Source organism: Tasmannia lanceolata, unplaced genomic scaffold, assembly GCF_043159265.1.
Source record: "Tasmannia lanceolata isolate RefF3 unplaced genomic scaffold, GAP_Taslan_0.1 ptg000007l, whole genome shotgun sequence".
NCBI classification, from domain to species: domain Eukaryota; kingdom Viridiplantae; phylum Streptophyta; class Magnoliopsida; order Canellales; family Winteraceae; genus Tasmannia; species Tasmannia lanceolata.
In genome coordinates this window covers 26724772-26741985 of record NW_027518684.1, presented here as the reverse complement: position 1 = coordinate 26741985, position 17214 = coordinate 26724772, and the positions used below count along the sequence as shown (strand labels likewise).

Genomic DNA, 17214 nt, shown 5'->3' with positions numbered 1-17214 from the left:
GGGCAAAGTCGGGTTGGGTTCGGGTTTATCTAGGGCCAAGTAGAAAAAACAAGAAAAAGAAATAACCCTAAGGGGACGTTCGGATATGCGGATTTTAGAATCCGAGGTTTCTTCAAAATTGTAGATGAGAGACAAGAGAAGAAACAGACCGGCCATCGTTTTCTGATTTCTCACCCTTCTTTCCATCAGCAAGAGGGTAGCAGATCATCCCATGTTTCCAGGTTCTTAGAAATCTCATGATACGGGAGAGATTTCTAAAACCTGGTTTTCTAACTTAAAATCCAAGAAACGATGTCATGACAGCATACATCAGCTTGATCATGAACCCTGTTTTACACTGTTTTCAAACTAAAACCTAGATTCTGAAATCCGCGTATCCAAACGGCCCCTAGGTAAACCATGATAAAACCGAGGGATGGAGGTAGGGTTCGGGTCTGGTCGGTTTGCTAAGGCCTCAATCCTAAGCCAACCCAAATTTAAATCGTGTTGGCTTTTCCCAACCCCTAACCCAACCTGAGAAAATACCAACCCAATCCAAGCCAAAATCGGGTTGAACTTGTCGGGTTCGGGTTGAGCCCAACCCAATTTGCAGCCCTAATCAAGTGGGAGTCCGCTGCTGTAGCTGTGCCTGCATCTATCATTGGTTCCGCTGTCACTATCATGCCAGAGTCATGGCATGGTTACTGCAATCACCACTATGAATTGCACCGAAGTGATTGAAGAACATTTCCTATGTACCTACATACATAATTTACTTACGTACATTATATACTTTAAACTACATTATTGTTTACTTGTATGTACTTTGGGGGAGCGGTTCGTGAGCTAGAGCTCAGCCTGCGCTAGAGCTTAGAATACCCCATCTCCCATAGTTGTTTGACTCATCCAACCCATCCATTCTATAAGTCCTCATATAGATAGGATCTTTCTAAGAAATCATCTCCATACCATGATCCTAACCATTCGATCTATAGAAGCATAATTTCTAGCCATCCATTTTAAACCTCCACAAATCATAACCCTAACCATAACCCATAACCCTAACTATAATCTATAAAGTGAATCAGTTGGATGACATCCATGTACCAAGAAGATACTCTCGTATATCTTATATTGTTGGATTTTTGTATTAATTATTAGAAATAAGAGAGCATAGATTTTCGACATAGGAACAATGATAGTACCTAATATGAGCAATAAGACATAAAAGAAAATAAATTTATGGAGCATTAATTATTAGAACCCCAACAGTTTGTGTTTGTTTGGTGTTTGCTCTTTTTTCAGTGACTATTTGGCTGGTCGCCTAACTAAACCAAGTAAACCATGAGCGTATAGAGGCTCATTGTATATGGGAAATCATTACCCCTAAAGTGCACATGTAATCCGTTCTTACTAATTGGGCCCTGTTCGGTTTGGATTTTGAGAACCAATCGAGTCAAAAACTAATTATTGGACTCACAATCCGTCCTCAAAATCTAAGACAAACCGGACCTGATTAAAATGATATCTAACGAATATAAAATGAAGTTTAGAAGAAAGAAGGTGTGGATATCAATTAGAAAATTAAAACTGAATTTTTTCTTGCTTATCAACTCTAGCATGGATCCCTAAGATGGTTTCTGACCCTCACACTTCAATCAATTAGTATGACATCTGCAACCCAAACTCCACCTGCCCTTGTATTGCTTTTATCAATTGCCTTTGGAATGTGGTCTTTGTCGTTGAGTAGCTCCTATCTTGTCTTCACGTGAATGCGCTGAGTATTCTTCTCATTGGGTCATTTTCTTCTTGCGTCACGGCTACGATTGCTAAGACTTCCCACTCATCTTTTTTCTAACGTCTTCTTTTGTCTCGTAAAGATTCCTTCCTTCGCCAATCAGCATCCTTATCATTATTGTAGTCACCCATTACGCATCTCCCCAGATGAAAACCACCTAGGTATTAAGCTTCTTTTACCTCCACACAAATACAACCTCGTCATAATAGTTATCCAATCCAACTAATTTTAAGTAAAACCATAAAATAAAAACTCTAAACACCTAAGTAACTAATAAAGGGAGATTTTACATGATTTGTGACTGTATAAACAACCATATTTTTTTAAGAAAAGATAAGGCACAGCTCACTCCATAGGATGATCCAAACCGTCCATTTGTTGGGCCACAGCGTAAATAGGTTTGCCCCAAAAATCATTTCCGTAGGATCCTAATCCTTCGATCTTTAGAAGTCTCCATAATGTGCAGTCCCTCTAGGGGTGTCAATGGATCCAGACGGTCCGATGGATCGTCCGAATCCGAATGTTAATGAACGGGATCTAAATATATGAATAGGATCCATGGGCATATTTCAGATCATCAAATCTGGGATCTGAAAAATTTCAGATTATGTATGGGCACGCCACAGATGCCCATTGGATAGTCACGATCCGAAATGTTTTACAAAAATACCCTCCAAATTTTGTTAATGCTAAGCGTTCTATGAAGGGCATTTTGGTAAAAACCTCTCTTATCACCCATTGAATTGGGTGGGAATGCGATTTCACTCTTTTCATTTCATACTTTCACGAAGGAAAAGAGAGAGGGGTTTTAGGGTAATTTATTCGTTGATAATAGTTATAAATTATATTCGTGTATGTAAGTTTGATTAGTTTTATTGTTTACAAGCATTATTTTACACATAGATTAAACATAGATAAAATTTTAATTTAGTTGAAGAAAATGCATAAAGACACACTAATAGTGGACTGTCATTCTAACTCTATAAAAAAAACATAATCGTTTACTTAGCTTAGTGGGACATAATAGGACACTCCGATGGATGGTCCGAATTAAAATGGATCGTGATCATGATGTGGAAAGTAGGTTCCGAAGAACAATCCGACTCCAACCCGACCGATAAGGAATTTGAATGGATTGTGATAGTGACATAGGTGGATCCGACCCGAAGTTGATCCGTTGACACCCCTAAGTCCCTCTATAGATCGGATTGTTAGGATTAGGCCTACAACTTGGGTCGGGTATTGCCGACCCACATCGTCCCGACTTGAAAATAGCATGGGTTGGGTTTAGAAATCATGGGCCTTGGGTAGGGTCGGGTTTTAAATTGGAAAACCCGACTCAAACTTGGGTAAGGCCGGGTTTGAAGAAAAGAAAAGCCCGAAACCTAACCCGTCTCATATGCAGTCCCTCTAAACAAATGAAAACCCGACCCGACCTGACCCAACCCGAGAAACTATCTTGGTAGGGCCCCGGGTTTATTAATCTTAGATTTTCCTATGAAAAATTAGAGCCAACCCAACCCGAGATAATTCTTGGGTAGGGTTGGGTTTTGGAAAACCAGACCTACCCGACTCAAGTTGCAACCCTAGTTAGTATTATTCTCCTGTGAAAAATTAGAGCCAACCCGACCCGAGATAATTCTTGGGTAGGGTAGGGTTTTGGAAAACCCGACCTGCTCGACTCAAGTTGCAACCCTAGTTAGTATTATTCTTTGGAATGATTTTTGTGGCACGACCTATTTATGTTGTGGCCCAACAAATTATGGTGAGTTTGGACCATCCTATGGAGTGGGCCGATATTTGAAAAATACAAATACATACTGCCACGCATCATAAAATATCTCCTAATAAAGGATAGCAACGAAAATGATTGGTGACGATCTTCACAGGTGTTCCAAGAAACGGTATTCCTCCGGCATTTCGTTGAACAATTTACTTGCGGATTTCAAATCTCCAAATTGGGCATGGCCCGAAATCGTCGTAGTCCATGACACAACATCCCTTTCAGGCATTTCATCAAACACTCTTCGAGATTCAACGATTTTGCCATAATTGGAATAGAAATCTATTAATGTGGTTTGAATAAAGACCACTTTTTCCAAATCCTACTATGAACAGTTTCACCAATTACACAGCAGAAACTTTGACATATGACTAATAAAGTGAATGTAAACTTGTAGAGACAACACCAGATTTTAACATTTATACGTAAAATCAAAGGGCTTGATTTCGGGGAAAACAATGACTGAATCCTCTGATCATGGCATTGTACACAAAAGTATTGGGATCATCCATTTGTTCAAAGTCTAGAATTGCATAATATATTAGACGAAAAGACAAACAGGTTGTGATCAAGTTGCTTATGAAGAAGGAATCTTGGTGGGTGGGGTTCTTAATCATGGTGGCATTGGTGAGTTTCGGATCTTTCAAAGTATAGAATTTTTTAGAAGTGGATTTGAGTGTTTGGATAGTTAATTGTTAATAAGGGGTGTTTAAGATTAATGGCAATCACTTCGAAATCGCAATCTTTTGAAAAACGAAATGGAGGGTCGACCGAGGAAGCCAACCCTATAGAGTCCCACAAGTTATGTCGGCCATATGTCTTGATAGCCATACAGCACTCACCAACTAGGGCGAGCATGGCATATTTAGCCAACCGACCCTTTTAAAATTTTACTTTGCCCCCTCAGCTACTCTTATACTCGAAGCCAATCTTGTTGAACACCGTAATATGTTCTAGAAGATTCCCGCTTTCCTGCATCTTCATCTCGTACAACTGCCATTTCAAATACAAATGGTTGGCTAATCTTTTTGACATGTAATGTTTTTCCAACTTCTCCCATAATTTAAGCTCTTCATCTTCTTCCATAACGTTAAACAAAATGTTATCTGCCAGACATAGCCGAATCGTGCTGACCGCCTTCGGCTCTATGTCTTCCTACTCGGCATCCGTCATCTTCTTTGTCTTGACATCCTTTCCCTTCAATGCCTTGGCCAATCCGTGTTGAGCTAGGAAGTCATTCACCCTCATCTTTCTTGGACAATCTTTCTACTCCCAAAGAGCGCTCTAATTACGATCCAAACACAACACCCACGATCACCCCACCCGGCCTGACGATCGCTCCAACTACAACTCCAATACCACTTGTTGAGAAAATTTGGTGGGCAAATCTGATCCAATCGTGCACAAATTAAACAGAAAAATAAAATAAAATAAAGCCATAAGATGAACTCCAAGATTTTACGTGGTTCGACCAAGCCTACTTCCTCGGACGAGAAGCACGATCTGCCACTATGAGAAAAATAATATACAAGGATTACAATGGATTAAACCCAAAAACCATAGCTCGCAACCCTTTCGTTGCCCTCTTAACGAAGATCATACACAAAAGATAACCCGAGAAAAAACCAAGAGAAAACCCCGAACAGAACCCCAAGAGGAACCTAAGGAGAAACCCAAAGAAGAAACCCACTTCATCGCTCTCTTTTTATCTCTCTCCTTGAGGTAGCTGACACACCTCAAAACCCTCTTGCCACTCACAGCTAGAGAAAACACGTTCTTAGTGCTTTTGTAACTTAGGTTTTCCAAAACTTTAAAAATACTTTCTATATTTGCATTTTTGCCTTCCAACACCATCGTGGAAATATGGCAACTTTCGCTGCACAAGCAATGCAAGGAAAGAATCACTCTGATACCAATTGATGCAGTCCGAAAACCCAAAAGGTTCTATGTTGCGCAGCAACGGAGCAAAAAAGATAATATAAAGAATAAAAGGGGCCCTTCGATCACCATCGTAGGGAATAGATTACATCGATCATCGTCGAAGGGGATGAGATTTACTTTGATCCCTTCGAAGTCGAGTTTCTCAGAGTGAAATGGGAAAATACTGAAAAAGTCTCAAAGAAAGGCAAATTTCCATTCAATAATTCAAGAAGTCACTTACAATGCTTTGATAATGTCTATTTATAAGAGTAAGAAACTCTAAAAGTTAACTTAAGGCCTAAGCAACTAATCCCATCCGCACATCTAAAGTAACTTAAATAAAAGCTAAAAGCATGACTAAAATAACTATAAAAATAGAAATCCCGTAATATACCTATACTATGCTCGTAAATTAGCCATAACTTCCTCAAACAAGTACAAATTGTGTGATCTTGGCTCGTTAGATAAGTAATTAAAAAACCTTTCTAATAATACCAAATCATGCCAAACAGACAATATTAGATGCCTGAAAAGTAAGCTACAAATAAAATGACAAAAATAGAAATTAATGAATATGAGACTTGTTCCACACCATATGTTCTTAGTAGTTTTCGTCCTCATCACTCATGATGTTCTACAAGATCAACAATCTTGATTGCACATACATATACGTGATACCTTAGGATTGATCGTCTATGTTGATCCTATACCTAGTCATTCTCAAAATTAAAATGTGCTTGTTAAGGATGAGAAGTGCTTGGAAGGTGCTAAGGTAGGAGATCGAGATCAGGAACGACCACTCTGTTCGCACCATGCATGAAGGTCTGACACATACGCATTCTAACCCACATGAAGTATACCTCAGCAGTGGTTCTTCGTACTCTAGCATCCTTTCTGGGCGTCTTCTTATCATTTTACGAAAAAAGCATATGATTGGCCATTCTATTTGAGGCAATATGTCTATCTATAATATATATTGACCATGTTTCTTTACTTTTTCATCCGCCTTTTCTCCAAGAAATATTTTTACTGTTAAAGGTTTTAAAATTTGTTTTTCACGCAACTATATTTAGAAATAGGGTTTCATCAAACCCTCGAAAAGATGGTTTTCATTCCCTATCACCGACTTCCGCCCAGATACCGCCATCAACAACCTTCGGCCGATCCTCCGCCCAACCCTCTCCGTTCAAACGAAAGATGAGGGTTTATTGTAGGTGATCATAAAGTTTGCTTAAAAGGGGACAAGGACACCATAAGTCATTTTAATTTTAATTTTAATTTTTTGTATTTTCTTATCTTTTTCTTCTTTTCACTCTCTTTTACCCCCAAACAAATGGTGGAAACCTTTCCAAATCCTGTCTCCTCCCTAAAAACTACCTATCCTTGTGATATAACTGCATCCAAATAGAGGCGTAGAAAATTGGTTTTGCGATTACTAAATTTGTTTCCCGCTATTAATTATATTTAAGTTTCAATTTACCAGTTACAAATTCCCACTAACATTTTGTTACGAACCCGAATATGTTCACAACATGATTGATCTTCTTAGAGGGAAGATCGACCTCTTGATCCACTTCGAGGGAAGGATCAGTCATCCTTTGTGCAAAAAGACACAATTTCTAAGATGATTTCTTCATTCCTTCATTTCCATTACAGTAGCATGTGCTTATATAAAGCACTCCAAGATAAACATAGAAAGATCTTATGATAAATATAAAAATAACTAAATAAAGATTATACTAATCTAAATTAGTATTCTAATCTATCAAGCTACTAAATATATCAGATCTAGCAAGATCTGATCTTATTCTCTAAAATAACAAAGTAATTTATTCCATTCTAAATGAGACCCATCTAGGCACATATCATTCCACCCCTGTGTCCCTTTCTTCCTCTCTTCGTCTTGTAATTAGTCATCATTGCGCATGTCATCATCAGAGTTTAGGCGGCTCTATTTTAAAACTGATATCATAGGGCCTTTTGTCAAAGCTCTTTCGTTGCATTTTTTTGGAATGATATGGATGGTGATGCACAGATGGTTGTGGGCGATGATCTTTACGTTGGCGTTGGACGGGCCGAGATGATTGACAGACTTTCTAGCGGCAAACTCGTCGAACTCGACTACGTTGAAAATCAACGGCGGTTTTCTTTTATGGCTTCTTCGATTTTTCTTCTATCTGCTTTCTTTCTCCTCTTTTTCTGTTTCGTCGTTTCTTTTTCACCGTGCAAGCCTTTTCGACCGTTGTGCCGATTTTGTTCAAGCCCTTCAACCTTCGACGTCCTTCCATCATTTCCAAAAGAAGTGCTTTAATCTCCTGCAGATCTTTACGTATTGATTCCCAAATCTCCAAAGACGTAGTCATGACTCATGATCAACTGCTCTGATACCAATTGTTACGAACCCGAATCGGTTTGCAACATGATTGATCTTCTTAGAGGGAAGATCGACCTCTTGATCCACTGCAAGGGAAGGATCAATCCTCCTTTGTGCAAAAAGACACAATTTCTAAGATGATTTCTTCATTCCTTCCTTTCCATTGCAGTAGCATGTGCTTATATAAAGCACTCTAAGATAAACATAGAAAGATCTTATGATAAATATAAAAATAACTAAATAAAGATCATACTAATCTAAATTAGTATTCTAATCTATCAAGCTACTAAATATATCAGATCTAGCAAGATCTGATCTTAATCTCTAAAATAACAAAGTAATTTACTCCATTCTAAATGGGACCATCTAGGCATGTATCACATTTAGTTTTCCAATTAATTGTCGGTGTTGCCAAAAATGTATTCACACATTTATCGATCTCCCCCAAAACACGTAAATCATACGAAATAAATAGCACATAATCAACTAAATGGAGATTTTGTATCCTCCCAAATCTGGGAAAATCGATTGTTATTCAGATTTTTCTCTCACCGTTGAGATGAAGGAACGAGCCTTTTGATAGATTCGCAAGATTTGATTTATCACATTCCTTTCTCTCTTTCAGATGAAAAATCCTTTTCTCTTCAGATTTTGAATGTTTTTTTTGTTTTTTATCCATTGCATAGAAGACGTAGCGATTGATCTTGAAGTCACATTATGTTTCTGTTATTGTGGTTATGGTTTAAGGACTTTTAGGTTTCAGGTTTTGGTTTCGGGTTTTTTCTCTTTTTTCATCCACGATGAATGAATTTAGTTTTTTCTCATATCCCTCTCTGCCTATCTTTCAGATGAAAAATCCATTGATCTGTGGATTTTGAATGCTTTTTTTCTCTCTATTCTCTATTACAGAGGAAGTTGGAATGGTGGATCTTGAATTTTGGGGTTTCCCCCCTTTTCATTCATGGTGAATCGCTTTAGTTTTTCCTCATATCCCTTCATTTCTTTCTTTCTAATGAAAAATCAGTTGAACTCTGGATTTTAAATATTCTTTTCTTTTCTCTTTTATGTTGCAAAGGATGATGGAGCAGTATATCTGAAGGGACAGTGAATTGCTTCAGAGTTCATATTTAGAGGCAGGTTTCTATTTCAGCTCTATATTTCTCACCATTACTTTTTTTCTTTTCACCTTTGGGGGGTTGTTTTTGTTTATCTTTCTACAATTAGTAATTTTAAATTTGGCTTTCATGGATATATTTTGCTACATGATGTATTTCTTGCTACAATATCAAGAAATATCAAATAAATGATTTGGAACAACAGGTCCCATTAAATTTGGTATTGTAAAATATAGTATCAAAAGATATTCAACAGTGGGTTCTGGTACCTTTTGGGTCCGTTTCAAAAGATGTACAACACTTGTTCCTAGTACCTTCCGGTTCCCATTAAATATGACACCAAAAGCAGTTCAACAGTGGGTCCTAGTACCTTCTGGGTAGACCTGGCAAACGGGTGGGCTGGGCCGACTTTCACCCCCGACCCGTACGGGTTTAGGTCAAACGGGCCTGGTAAAAAATGACCCGAAAATTTATGGGTCACTAATTGGTTGACCCGGACCCCACCCGTACAGGCTGGGTGGACCCGCAGGTCACCCATTTTTTTAATGATTTTTTGTTTTTTTTTGTTTTTTAAGATTTTTGTAGGGATTTGCTAGCCACCTTCGCCAAAGGCTACTTCGCGCCCATCCTTTGCAATTGCATGTGATCATGTGATGATAGCCATTTATGTTGACTTTTTAGCATGTGCAAACTGCAAAGGATGGGCGAAAGTGCTTTTCTGCAAAGGTGGCTAGCAATAATAATCATGCGGTGCTAAGTTTTGGAGAAACATTACGGTAAAAAGGCTTCAAATTGAAAAAACTATGGGAAAAATACCAAAAGAAGGTACCTCTATAGAGAGAGAAAAAATTGCTAATGGGGGACATCAAATACGAGAATTGCCAACGAGGGACACACTTTTGAAAAATTGTTAGAGAGGGACGAAATGGGGGTTATCAAGTCTCTAAAAGGGGGTTATCAACCCTCTAAATGGGGTTATCAAAACTCTCAAAAGGGGGTAATCAACCCTCTTTAACAATTTTTCAAAATTGTGTCCCCTGTTCACAATTCTTGTATTTTGGTGTCCCCCATTGGCAATTTTTCCATAGGAAAATTACAGAAAAAACTACGAAAAAATGCATCAAAATATGAAAACTATTCGAAAAAGGCCAAAACCGTTGTTTCACTTCTTCTCTACGTGCACCAGTGGGTCCACCTGGACTGGCCCAATTTTTACGGGCCGGGTGGACCCGCTGGTCGTTTTCAAACTGGTCATAAATGAGTGACCCGGACCCGGAAAATACGAGCGGGCCGGGTCTACCTGCGGGTCCGGGTCACTTCTTGCCAGGTCTACTTCCGGGTCCCATTCATGGCACTGTTACTTATTTTTTGCACCTTTTTTGTACTCCAAGTTTTGTTTTGATAGGGTGGGGCACACTGTTAAACACCTAGGATTTTCTATGGGTGGGGCCCACCTTTTTACACCTCATGTATTGATGCTGTGGGGCCCACCATTCTACACCATGCATAGCATGGACTCAGAATACCAGTAGTATATACACAACATGTTTCTTTCTGTTGTCATTCACTTTTATCCAGGAAATATTTTCAGTGGAAAAGCTTTGCCCCTAGAAAATTGGTTTTGCGATTACTAAATCTATTTTTTGCTATTAATTATATTTAATTTTCAATTTTCCCCACTGCTAATTGCCACTAACATTCAGTTTTCCTTTTCAATGTTTCCAATAATGCATTCTCGCATTTATCCCCCTCCCCAAAAATGAGATAATCGTACAAAATGAATAGCACATAATCAACTAAATATAGATTTTATTTCCTTTCAAATCTGGGAAAATTGATTGTAATTCGGATTTTTCTCTCCCACCACCAAGACGAAGGAAGAAGACACCATTTTATAGATTTGCATGGTTTGATTTACCATACCTTTCGTTCTTTCTTTCTAATGAAAATTCTATTTTCTACTAATTTTGAATGCTTTTTGTTTTCTTTTGTCTGTTGCATAGGAAGGCGAAGCTATGAATCTTAAAGTGACATTATATTTCTGTTATTTAGATTATGGCTTTAGAAGTTTTAGGTATCAGGTTTTGGATTCTGGTTTTTCCCCTTATTCATTCACGGTGAGTCGCTTTAGTTTTATTCTTATATCCCTCCCTGTCTTTCTAATGAAAATCAATTGATGTGTAGATTTTGAATGTTTTTTCTTTCCATTCTCTCTAATGCAAAAGAAGATGGAGCGGTAGATCTTGGATTATGGGGTTTTCCTCTTTTTTCATTCACGTTAAGTCACTTAAGGTTTTTTTTTCTCATATCCCTTCCTTTATTTCTTTCTGGTGAAAAATCTATTTTTCTGTAGATTTTGTATGTTTTTTCTCTTTTCGTTTCTCCATTGCAGAGAGGAAGATGGTGCGGTAGATCTAGAAGAAACAGTGAATTGCTTCAGAGTTTGTATTTGGAGGTAGGTTTCTATTTCACCTCTATGTTTTTCACCGTTACTCTTTTCCTTCGACCTTCGGCAGTTATTTTTGCTTGTTGTTATGTAATTGGTAATTTTAAATTTGGCATTCATGGATATGTTCTGCTATATACTGTATATCTTGCTACCATATCAAGAAATATCACATAGACGGATTGGAACATGGGACCCATTAAATTTGGCACCATTAAATATGGGGTGATGATATTTTCAACCCCCCTCGCATTACTTGCACGCTCCCCTTATAATGTGATTTGACAAAAAGTTGCCCACTGTTCACGTCAAATCAGGTTATAAGGGGAGCGTGCATGTAATGCAAGGGGAGTGAAAATATCATCAAATATGGCATCAAAAGATATTCAATAGTGTGTCCAAGTAACTTCCGGGTCCCATTCAAAAGTTGTTCAACCATGGGTCCCAGTACCCAAAAGCTGTTCAACAGTGGGTCCCAGTACCTTTCGAGTCCCATTCATGGTACCAATACTCTTTTCCTTTCACCTTTTCTTTATACTTCAGGGTTTGTTTTGATAGACGGGGGCCAAATGTTTTACACCTCAGGTTTTTCTATGGTGTGGGACCCCCATTCCGGAGTACTAGTAATCATGGTTTTAAATTTCGACCGATTTCGGTAGGGACAGAAACCGAAATTTACCGAAATTTCATTTTTGGCCGTTTACCAAAATTCGGACCGAAATTTTGATTAAATGCCATTATTTATTTATTTTAAAAAGTGTTACAAAATTTAGGAATTTCGGTCTTGAATTTCGAACCAAATTACCAAATTTCGGACCGAAATTTTGGTTTTCGGTGGGGTCCGAAACGGTTACCGAAACCGAAATTTTAAACCATGCTAGTAATATAGTTTTGCTAACGAGTGCCCTAAGGCTTCGTTTGGTTGCAAGTAAAAAAAAATTGATTGAATTTTTGTGGAAAAAGGGAGGAGACAAGGGAGGGGACAAGCATTTATTAGACAAGGGTGTCATTATGAGTGGAGAGAGAGGGTAGAGAGAGAGAGAAAGAGAGAGAGCACCATTCCCTAGAAAATTACATGGGAGACTTCCAAGGTAATGTTGATGTCACCTCCCTTTTACTAGCAACCAAACGAAGCAAAGGGCACCCGTTAAGGTGCATTGGGAAAGAAAAATTACACATGTTTTTTGGAAGAAATCTCAAAACGAGTGTAAAAGTTTGAATGTATGTGAAAAATGATTGGAAATTTTCTTTTCCAATGCACCTTAACGAGGATTTTATCCATCAAGGGGGGGGGGATATCATTTCCCAAAAAATATTTCCGAAAAATTGATTTTCGTGCCACTAATTATGTTTTCTCCTATTTTTTCATAATTAGCATGGAAAGTAGATGTTATAAAATTTAATACCCTCTACCATTACCCTACTATCTTGGCTTTTCCACTAATTTCGTGGAACTTTTTCCTCTAAAATTTGGTAGCCATTTTTCTATGTTGTGGGACCACCATTTTACATCAATGCATTGAATGGGCCGGAATACTAGTAATATATCTGAACCATGATTCTTTCCTTTGTCATTCATTTTTTTTTCAAACAAAAAATTTATTCGAAAAGTTTTTTGCAAAAATATTGGTTTTGAAATTTGATTTTTGCCCCACTAATTCTGTTTTCTCCTATTATTTCAGTTTTTTTTTTCTAATTTGCATGGAAAGTAGACGTGAGAGATTTTAACACCCCCTTCCCTCAACTTTGTTTCCCTTTTTGTCCTCCCATTGATAATTTTGCAACTCCATAACCTCTAAACATTTGGTAGACACTCCCTCTCCCACTTCTTTCTCTCTCAACTTCATGTTTCCCCGACTCCATGTGGTGGGCCCATCATTTTGCATCTCATGCTATGACATGTGGGCCCAACATTTAATAATTATGCCTAGTGTTAGGGGTAAAATTGGTATTCACGGTACCGACCCTCAAAACCGTTCCCTGCCACTTGACCGGGTCAAGTCAACCGCCATGAACAACGCCTGTTATCGAATCATGCCAAAACGTCCACAACATTCCCCCTTGTTCAGTATCGAACATCAAGAGATGCCAAATACGATTGCGGGAATCTCGCCATTATGCAACCAATCCGGACAACCGTTACACGTTAGGCGCTGTATTCAAATTCAAAACATCCAGCCTAGGCCACTGTCCAAGATCTCCGCCCGAAATCACAGGAAATCATATCTCCACGATCTTATCCTCCATCCATCACGCCCCACGTGGGCTAAATTAAAGGCTTAATTAGTATCTTCAAGATCATGGGCCTCCTCTCCTATAAATAGGAGTCTATGCACTCAAGCAAAGGCAATCAAAAATCAATTCTCCTTCTCCTCCTTTGGTCTGGTAACTTGTCTTGGCCCTCCCCCTATCCATCGTCCATTGTTTGTGATTGCCTATCTCGGACTTGAGTGTCGAAGTGGCCGTCCGGAGGCACAACTCTGGGCCCGCTGACGCTTTTTCTGTGAGAGCAGGATTACAGGTTCTGCCAGGCTAGTACGTGAAGTCAGATTTCGAGCGTAATCAGATTGGCGCAATCCATGGGACCCAATGCCAAAATCGAAAGCTCCCTCTCAACCTAACGGTGGAATGGTCACGAGTAGCCAAGCAAGCCAACGAGACCAAGAACAACCAATGGAGCCAGGAGAAATGGTTATCTCCGATGATGCTTCAATCACCATGACAGCCTTCAACCAGTTTATGCGGCGACTCGGAGACGTTGCAAGCCCCCTCCAACAAGTGCTTCAAAGGCTCCCTTCGCAACCAGTGGCACCACCCTCACCTGTGGTCCCGCCTATTGAAGGAGTTCCTCTCATCAAAATTTTAGAAGAGAAAGAATCCTCTGAAGGATGAAATCCCCAGAATTGGAGATCTTGCCAACACCAGCAAGGATCTGCATCAATCACTAGTCCGCCACCCAACCACCGTCATATTAATCGCCAGCGGGGACACAACAATCCGATGGCGGAGCCAACGCTGGCGAACTTGACTCATCAGATTGGTGATGAGATACCTCCACACGCCAGATAAGAGAACTTCAGCAACAGATGAAGGCACCGTACGGCCCGGACCTCTTGGCGGAGTGGGACAACGAGGTTACCTCCCCATTCATCTCGAGGATCGCCGACGCTGTCATCACTACAAACTCCGACATGCCTCGTCTGGACCTCTACGATGGATCATCCGACCCTCTGGAATTTCTACAGGCCTATCACCGCGCATTGGTGCTCCGGAACGCGTCAGACGCCACGATGTGCAAGGCTTTCTCTACATACTTAAAGAAAGATGCGAGCAACTGGTATAGTTGACTGAAACCCAACTCCATCGAGTAGTTCCACAAACTTGGAAAAGAATTCGTCGCATATTTCGTGAACAGTCGACCCCAAAGGAAGCCCATCGACGCTCTTTTGGCTTTACGACAAGGAAAGGATGAAACGCTCTGGAAATTTATCGGTCGGTTCCGCACTGAGCTTCACCAAATCAAGAAACCCAACTTCGATATGGTCTGTGCCACGCCATTAGGGATCGTGACATGAAGGTATCCCTGAATGTTAACCCTCCTCGAGACCTCCAAGAACTCATGGCCACCGCAAACCGATATATCAACAATGAAGAGTCATTTGCCATGGAAAGAGATCTGGAGAACGCCCGAGGAAGTGAAAAATGGAAAGACGATTTTAGGGCGGGGCCGAGTCAGAAACAAGCACGACACAACGACCGACAGAGTCGTCCGGCCCCAATTCCCCAGTTCGAAAGGACCAATTACACTCCGCTAAAGACAACTGTGTCCAATATCCTGTATGAAATCCTCGACAGAGAGCCCTTACATTGGCCCGGAAGGATGAGGAACACGGGAAAAAAGAAAAATTCTGATAAGTACTGTCATTTCCACCAGGATCACGGACACACCACCGACAACTGCCACCAACTCAAAAACGAAGTTGAAAGGCTTGCGGGACTCGGTCGGGTTGACCGCTACCTCCAAAACCCCCCAAGAAATCAGCAGTGACCCAGATCTGAAATTCACCGACTAGTAGACGAATACAGTTACCTCGCTCGCCAACGCTCGCCTGGTCACCAAACAGAAAGCAGTCGCCGAAGAGCCTCAGACCAGGAAGAAGCACCAAAGATAACTGGAAACATCGATACCATTTACGGTGGTCCCTACGGAGGACAAATTAACTCTGTGGAAACCCCCTTGAAGAAACCAAGGCCAGACCCGACCGACAATGTTCCCATCACCTTTACGGAAGAGGACTACAGAAAGATAGAGCGGCCATCACCAACTTCAACGTAAGCAGGTTCCTAGTTGACACTGGAAGCTCTGTCAATGTTCTCCACCAAGATGCCTTCACCAAAATGCACATCAACAAAGATAGATTAGAACCCATCGACTAGTCCATCTTTGGATTCTCCGGAGGAGAGATCAAGGTGCGGGGGAATATTAAACTCCTCATGACGTTCGGAACTCACCCCGCCCAGCGAACCATCATGCAAACCTTCATGATATTCGCGTTCCTTCTACTTATAATGGGATCATTGAAAGACCAGCGCTGAACGAACTGGGGGCAGTGGTTTCCACTACCCACTTGAAAATGAAGTTCCCCACAAAACGCGGTGTTGGGGAAGTCAAAGGCGATCAGGAGAAGGCTCGTGTATGCTACGCCACCCTGTTGAAGAAGAAGAAAGCTGCCAAGGAAACGTTCTCCATCGGAGGCCCCGACCCGCGGGTCGAAGTAAAGCGAGGAGAACTGGTCGAGGAGCTCACGAAAATCCCTCTCTTTCCTGGGACTGAGGAACAGACCGTTCAAATAGGTTCCCTCCTTTCAAGTAAGTCCAAGTCCGACCATGTCGAATTCCTAAAAACTAACTCGGATGTCTTTGCCTGGTCTACTTCCGACATGCAGGGAATCCCCTCTGACATAGCGGTCCATAAATTGAACGTGGACCGAAACTCCAAGCTGATTAAGCAGAAGAAACACAATTTAGCCGTCGAGAGGAAGAAACACATCAAGGAAGAAGTGGACAAACTCCTTGATGCCAAGTTCATAAGGAAGATTTGTTACCCAGAGTGGCTCACCAATGTGGTGATGGTCAAGAAGTCTAACGGGAAATGGCGAATCTGTATAGACTTTACTGACCTCAACAAAGCATGCCCCAAGGATTGCTACCCGCTGCAGAGGATCGACCATCTCAATGATGCCACCGCCGGACATGAGATGTTAAGCTTCATGGACGCCATCTCCGACTACAACCAGATCCAGATGTACGGGCCCGATATTCTAAAAACCGCCTTCGTCACCGACCAAGGATTGTTTTGTTACGAGGTCATGCCCTTTGGCCTCAAGAACGCCGGCGCCACATACCAGCGTCTTGTCAATAAGATTTTCGCCGAGCAGATTGGAAGAAACATGGAAGTATACGTCGACGACATGCTCGTCAAGAGCCTCGAAGCCCGGGACCACATAGCTGACCTCGAAGAAGCCTTTGTTGTACTTCGCCGTAACGAAATGAAATCAAACCCCGCTAAATGCGCCTTTGGGGTTACGTCTGGAAAAGTTTTAGGCTTTATGGTCAATCAACGAGGAATTGAAGTGAATCCCGAAAAGATAAAAGCACTCCTTGAAATGTCTCCTCCGAAAGAAGTTAGAGAAATTCAAAGACTCACGGGTTGGATCGCGGCCCTCAGCAGATTTATGTCTAAGTCCGCAGAAAGATGCTCACCTTTCTTCAAGACACTGAGGAATGTTAAGGATTTTC

At 40.6% G+C, this 17214-nt stretch overlaps 1 non-coding gene across 1 annotated transcript; it reads right to left on the bottom strand.

Annotated features, from left to right (window-relative positions):
* Positions 1 to 4319: 4319 nt before the first annotated feature.
* Positions 4320 to 4445, bottom strand: LOC143882392 (U11 spliceosomal RNA). The gene has a single exon (XR_013252231.1). It is a non-coding gene; the product is annotated as a U11 spliceosomal RNA (small nuclear RNA).
* Between the last annotated feature and the right edge of the window lie 12769 nt (positions 4446 to 17214).